The sequence below is a fragment of the Rhodamnia argentea genome, chromosome 6, assembly GCF_020921035.1.
Source record: "Rhodamnia argentea isolate NSW1041297 chromosome 6, ASM2092103v1, whole genome shotgun sequence".
Lineage (NCBI taxonomy): Eukaryota > Viridiplantae > Streptophyta > Magnoliopsida > Myrtales > Myrtaceae > Rhodamnia > Rhodamnia argentea.
In genome coordinates this window covers 57,501-65,000 of record NC_063155.1, presented here as the reverse complement: position 1 = coordinate 65,000, position 7,500 = coordinate 57,501, and the positions used below count along the sequence as shown (strand labels likewise).

General features: G+C 47.0%; 1 non-coding gene across 1 annotated transcript in view; it reads left to right on the top strand.

Moving 5' to 3' along the window:
• The first annotated feature begins 7,399 nt into the window (after positions 1-7,399).
• Positions 7,400-7,500, top strand: part of LOC125315790 — a 156-nt gene continuing 55 nt past the window's right edge. Inside the window, exon 1 of the ribosomal RNA XR_007199077.1 lies at positions 7,400-7,500. This exon is cut by the window's right edge and continues 55 nt beyond it. This is a non-coding gene — a ribosomal RNA (5.8S ribosomal RNA).

Below are 7,500 nucleotides of genomic sequence, written 5' to 3'. Positions count from 1 at the left end.
AGCGGAAATCCGATCTTTGGTTCGTAACCATCGTCTCTCATGCATTGGTATATTGGAGACCAAGATCAAAGACTCAAATTTTATTACTGTTTCTTGCGGATTAATACCGGGATGGAGCCGGGTGGCTAATTATGACTACTCTCCCCTTGGTAGAATATGGATTGGATGGGATCCCCATGTGGTTGATCTACTGGTACTCTTCACTTCTGACCAACTAATCCATGCACAGCCTCGATTGAACACGATGAACCAATCTTGCCTCCTTTCCGTTGCCTATGGGGGGCACACCTTTATTACTCGTCGATCCTTGTGGGCGGACTTAATTCGGCTCGATAATCGTATACATCCTTGGATAGTTGCGGGGGACTTCAATGCCATAAAGGACCACACCGATAGAATGGGGGGATCCAACAGTTGGATTCCCGCCTTTGATGAGTTTGGAGATTGCATTTCTAATGCAGGCTTGGAAGATCTTAGATACGTGGGCCACAGATTCACTTGGAGTACATCCTCCGGTGTGCTTCGTAAACAACGAAAGATTGATCGCGTCCTTATCAACGAACATTGGAGTCGTATCTTCTCCTTTTCAGAGGCTACTTTCTTGGCACCTGGTATTTCCGACCATACACCCATGGTTGTAAAAATTTTGCCGCCTCCTAACTCAAAAAAACCATTCAAATTCTTCAATTATTGGATGACCCACCCTTCTTTTAAGGACATAGTCTCTCGGATCTGGGCTACTCCGCTGATTGGTACTCCCATGTTTGTTGTTTGCGCTAAGCTTAAGCTACTCAAATACCGCCTCAAACAACTTAACAGGAACTCCTTCTCAGATATCTCCGAACGTACCGCCCAAGCCGGGCTTGACCTCTCTTCGATTCAAGAACAGTTAGAACGGGATCCCACTAACCAACCACCGGCGGACCGTGAACTTGAGCATCTTCGGGCGTTTGCTTCTCTTAGACTACAAGAGGAATCCTTTTTCGGGCAAAAATCAAGGATTAAGTGGCTTCAAGAGGGTGATTTAAACACTTCCTATTTCCATCATTTCGTCAACAAGAGGAGATTACATAATCGTATTTTATCGGTACTTACTTTGGACGGAACAACCTTGACCGAGCCAAGTCGGGTAAACTCTCATGTAGTTAACTACTACGAAGCGCTCCTCAATACAAATGCCGATACTATTCAGCCGGATATTGATGAGATTCGCGGCTTTCTATCTCATACCCTAGTTGTTGATCAAATGGAGCTCTTATCTAGAGCCGTTACCGTGGAAGAAGTCCGGACCACATTCTTCTCCCTAGCTAAAGGAAAGGCTCCCGGACCCGATGGCTTTAACGTGGAATTTTTTACTTCGTCCTGGGATGTCATTGGTCCCTCCATCACCTCTGCCATCTTGGACTTTTTTAGGACCGGCCACCTACTAAAGGAAACCAATGCGACCATTCTTTCACTTGTTCCAAAATCCCCCAACGCATTGGCAATGAATGACTTCCGTCCCATCGCTTGTTGTAATACAATATACAAATGCATTACCAAATTATTGGCTAATAGAGTGGCTGCCCTCTTGCCTTCGCCGATATCACCATCTCGGACGGCTTTTGTCAAAGGAAGGAGAATCACGGATAATATCTTGATCGCTCGGGAACTTTTTGCGGACTTTCACCATCCTCTCTACAGTTCCAGATGTGCTATTAAGGTGGACTTACGTAAAGCCTATGATACGATTAGCTGGGAGTTCCTCGAGCGTGTCCTCCGAGCCTTTCGATTCCCGCATTTCTTCATTGGCTTGGTCATGGAATGCGTTTCGACGCCCAAATTCTCGGTGGCCATCAATGGGGAACTCCATGGTTTCTTCTCTAGTAGAAGAGGTATTCGGCAAGGCGATCCTCTCTCGCCCTATCTCTTCACATTGGTGATGGAAGTATTATCGGGGATTCTTCGGGCCAAGTCCTCTACCCCCGGCTTTAAGCCATACCGGAGATGCAAGCACCCCAGGCTCTCCCACCTCTTCTTTGCGGATGATGTATTATTATTCGTCGAAGGTCATCTCCCATCCATAGAACTACTAAATGATGGACTGCATCTGTTCTCTAGTTGGTCGGGCCTCTACCCGAATCCCAATAAGAGTGCATTCTATATCTCGGGTGGCTCGTTGAACTTACACTCACAAATCCAGGACCTTTTGAATTTTCAACAAGGACACCTTCCATTTCGATATCCGGGAGTTCCCATTATCTCATCTAGACTCTCCAAGACCGATTGTAATATCTTAGTCAATGCTATCACCGCCGGAGCACGGTCATGGGCTCAACGCTATTTATCCTATGCCGGCCGTCTCCAACTCTTGAAATCTGTTCTACACGCCATCCATACATACTGGGCGGGTGTTTTCACTCTCCCCAAATCTGTTTTAAATAGAATTGAAGTTATTCTTCGTCGGTTTTTATGGAGGGGCCCCGATCTCGGAGTTGGCGGGGCCAAAGTTTCTTGGGCCAATATTTGTCTCCCCAAGAGCGAAGGGGGCTTAGGGATACGCAGACTCATAGATTGCAACAAAGCCTTGATGTTAAAACACATATGGCTTCTTTTCACCGATAAGGAGTCGCTATGGTGTAGGTGGATTCACTCTAACTTTATACGTAAATCAAATTTTTGGATCGCGCCTAAACCCACCATATGTTCTTGGTCGTGGAAGAAAATCCTAGATCTTCGTCAAGACTCCTTCTTACTCTTTAAATGGAAGCTCGGGAATGGCCATTCAACATCCTTTTGGTTCGACCATTGGCACGACAAAAGTCCTCTTCACGGGTTCTTCACGCCGGGGGACATTTATCGAGCCGGGATCCCTCGTATGATCGGCGTTCGAGACTTTTTTATCTCAGCCTTCCCTTCTTCTTCTGTCCTTGATGCCATTCGGCCATGGCTTGATCCGGGACCTCCTTTGATGGAAAATAGAGAAGACTCGCTCATTTGGACTGCACATTCCACAGGCACTTTCTCCGTGGCCTCGGCTTGGGATCATATTAGGCCGAAAGGCATTATTGTTCATTGGCATACATTCATTTGGGACAAAGCTATTGCGCCGCGAGACTCATTCATTATGTGGCTAGCCTCCCACAATCGTTTGCCCACTCAAGTATTGCTTCTCCAATACCGACGAATTGATGAGGGTTCTTGTGCTTTCTGTCATAACACACCGGATTCGGTAGATCACTTATTCTTCCGTTGCTCTATCACTAGTGAATTAGCTGCTACTTGGGCTTCCAACCGTTTGCTGAAATGGAGACCTAGACCTTGGAATGGCTTCATTAGATGGGCAAAAATGCATTTGGGTGGTCCTTCCTTTGCACACAAGATCGCCAGATTTGCTCTTGGTGCTCTTTGTCATATTATTTGGACTACAAGGAATGAAGTGCTCTTTCGCAATAAACAGCTTTTTGCTCCGGCTATGCTATTTCATCTCACCAAACTAATCAAGGACAAAGCTGTCTCTTTGGCCCCTATTCGGGACCACCCTAGAAACAGGCGCATCCAGATGAAATGGGGTTTATCAAGTTCCATCTTTCATGTCCCTTCCTTGTAGACTTCACACTTTCGATTTTATTACTTCTCTAGGTTACAATCCCATCATACTCTGCATCTGTAAAATTTTCATGCCAACCTCCCCGGCCTCTTTCCGATTCGGGTTCGGTTTTCCTTGGCCAGGCAGCCCTCGTGTTACGGAGCTTCTGCTGCAAATGCTGGTTCTCGTGCTTTGCTGTTGGTGTCCGATGTTTCTGCCCCACTGCTTTTCCCTGTTCTGTTCTTCGGTTTCTGTGGCCTTTGCTGCACTGTTGCCTTTGTTAGGCGACCGGTTCCCGCATGATGTGCTTGTTTTGTTCTCCTTTACTTCACTACTAATCCTATGTTCTTTCCACTGATATTTCCTTCAGATCTGGATATTTCCCCTGCTTCTCAACATGCTTCAGCTGGGAACCTGCGCCTTCTACTTGGGTTTCAGTTTATTATACCACCTTCATTGCACCCCTAACTGTCTTTTGCGTTTTTCTCAGGTTGTTGATCACTACCGAAGCCACCCCGCAACTTCCTCTTTACGGCTGGTCATATGCTGCTACTTCTTCGTCCGGTAGTTGTATCCCGACCCGCCCCTCGAAGACTCCCTTATTTTGTCACCCAAGCTTTCCCTTAGGCTCTACTGGTGCAGGTTCATTCCGTTTGTTGATTGCTATGGTTTTATGCTTACCTTGGCGTAACCTACCTCCCTCCCCCCCTCTTGTTCCTGTTACTTCTTGTGGGTGATTCTCCTTAGAGCTCTCTGTATTTGGTTTCTTTTGCTTCGAGAAAAAGGAAAAAAAAAAAAAAAGAAAAAGAAAAAAAAAAAAAAACCGGAAAGGGGTGAGAAAAAGAGAAAAAAAAAAAAAAAAAAAAAAAAAAAAAAACCTATACCCATATTTATACTTTATGCTCCCCGTTGGAATGACGATATCGGGGACTTGCTCCATGTCCCTTGGGTGTATTCTTGTCTTCCTTTGGTAATATTCTACGTTCTACACGGATTTCTCTACAAGTTCAAATTTATAACACTCGGGGTGCTTCTTCCCGAAGTCACGTACGACCTACCTCTGCTCTGGTTGGTTTCTCCTTGTCTTCTTGCACTCAATAACATAACCAGCTGCAGTAGTCTCCCCTCCCGCCCTCGGCTTCACCCCCGTTCATCATGTTAGTTGTTACTCGGTTTGTTGCAAGCGGCTGCTCTACCCCGCCACTTCTGCTCTCTTGTTATGCATCTGCGTACTCGGCTTTGTCTTTCTTAGTTCTACTCGGTTTGTTTCTTAGTTTTGGCTATTCAACCTTCCTTTTTTCTGCTTACCCGTTTACCACTTTCGTGGTAACCCCCTCTTTGTTGTACTTTCACATTTGCTTTGGCCTTCCCGGCTTTAAGTGCGGTAAAAAGAGAGTTGGAAAAAAAAAAAAAAGAAGGGTAAAAAAAAAAAAAAAAAAAAGGAGGAAAAAAAAAAAAAAAAAAAAAGAGAAGGAAATCCGGAAAAAATAAAAAATTTGGAAAAGGAAAAAAAGGAAAAAAGAAGGAAAAAAAAAAAAAAAACAACTAGGAGGTTTAAGATATTTGCATGTTGCCCTCTCTCTGGTCTTTGGTTCTTCCCGTTAGGTCGACCTTCCGCCTTGTACACGGTTTCTTAGGTACAAAGCTGGGTTTTATTCTCATTTACTATAGTGGGTTCCCCCCCTTTTTTCGCGTCCGCAACTTGGGTTTGCTGTTACGTTTTTGCTGTGTGTCTTGCCTCTATTTTCTTTCTTTGTTTCTCCTGTTTTGTGGCGCAAGGATTTCCCCATGCCGCAGTTTCTATTGGGGCATCTACCGCCCATGCCCCTCGGCTCCCGATCTATTATGGCCAATAGGGAGGTTCTCCCCTCTACATCTACACTCGTAGCTACTGTTGCTCTACACCGGCGTCCGATACACTCTCCTCCTCCTCCCTAGAAGCCAACTACTGCTGGAGTTCTCTTCGACTTTGGATGGTTCCGGACCTGCCTGCTGTGGCTACTCGATGGTTCCCGCTGGTTATCACTCCCGAAACCGACTCCAAGACCCCATACTGCTGATGCTGATTCCATCCTCGCGCTGCTGGAACTACTCCCACGATCGCCTTGGCGTTCCCCGTTATTCTAATTTCTGTTTCGTGTTTTTGGGCTCTTCATTTTGTTGGGATCTCCAGCTGCAAACTCGATGTTGTTACATCCCCTTGTATATTTGCTTCCCTTCTTTTATTTTCTGTTTTACGTGGCTTCTACGATCTTGCTCTGGTTGTATTTCCTTACATGTCTTTATTTCAGCCTCCCGTTTGTCTGCTTCGCCTTAGTTGTAGTCTGTGGTCTCGGTCTTTCCCGCACCTGTAGTTCCCTCATGCTGCAGCTTTGTGTTTGCACTACCCACCTCCTTTTTGGTGCCCCGAAGTGCCTCCGATTGCTGCTTTTCTCTTCTCCTTTTGGTATCCATCCGCCTCCCTCAACTTACTTTTTGCGTGGATCTTCAAGATGCTCCTTCTACTAGATGCGCCTTCATTCCTTGAACCGAGGCGGTCATATCACCCATGCCAAGCTGCTCCCTATCTTGCTGGTGTTTTCAGTCTGCCGTGGGTTACTCATGGAGGTTCCCTTCTCCACTTGCTCAACGGTCTCCTACCACCATCCAACTCCTTTTGTTAGTGTTGTTGGGTTTGTTGCTAGCTTTTTAGGCCGACTGTTTGGCCTTCCCCGTTCCCGTTGGGCTCTTTCGCCCTTTTAGTTTTCATTAATCAAGAACGAAAGTTGGGGGCTCGAAGACGATCGGATACCGTCCTAGTCTCAACCATAAACGATGCCGACTAGGGATCGGCGGATGTTGCTTTTAGGACTCCGCCGGCACCTTATGAGAAATCAAAGTTTTTGGGTTCCGGGGGGAGTATGGTCGCAAGGCTGAAACTTAAAGGAATTGACGGAAGGGCACCACCAGGAGTGGAGCCTGCGGCTTAATTTGACTCAACACGGGGAAACTTACCAGGTCCAGACATAGTAAGGATTGACAGACCGAGAGCTCTTTCTTGATTCTATGGGTGGTGGTGCATGGCCGTTCTTAGTTGGTGGAGCGATTTGTCTGGTTAATTCCGATAACGAACGAGACCTCAGCCTGCTAACTAGCTATGTGGATGTACATCTCCACGGCCAGCTTCTTAGAGGGACTATGGCCGCTTAGGCCAAGGAAGTTTGAGGCAATAACAGTCCGTGATGCCCTTAGATGTTCCGGGCCGCACGCGCGCTACACCGATGTATTCAACGAGTCTATAGCCTTGGCCGACAGGCCTGGGTAATCTTTGAAATTTCATCGTGATGGGGATAGATCATTGCAATTGTTGGTCTTCAACGAGGAATTCCTAGTAAGCGCGAGTCATCAGCTCGCGTTGACTACGTCCCTGCCCTTTGTACACACCGCCCGTCGCTCCTACCGATTGAATGGTCCGGTGAAGTGTTCGGATCGCGGCGACGTGGGCGGTTCGCCGCCGATGACGTCGCGAGAAGTCCACTGAACCTTATCATTTAGAGGAAGGAGAAGTCGTAACAAGGTTTCCGTAGGTGAACCTGCGGAAGGATCATTGTCGAATCCTGCATAGCAGAATGACCAGAGAACTCGTAAAAAACTCAATAGGGGCGGTGGGTCTTTTCCCACCGTCCCTCGACGCTGGGATCGCACGGGCGCCTAGAGCGCTCGGGCCTTCTCAGCGGCACAACGAACCCCGGCGCGGAATGCGCCAAGGAACTTGAACAAGAGAGCGATGCTCCCATCACCCCAGACATGGTGCGTGCTTGGGATGCCATGCAATCTCCTATTATTCATAACGACTCTCGGCAACGGATATCTCGGCTCTCGCATCGATGAAGAACGTAGCGAACTGCGATACTTGGTGTGAATTGCAGAATCCCGTGAACCATCGAGTCTTT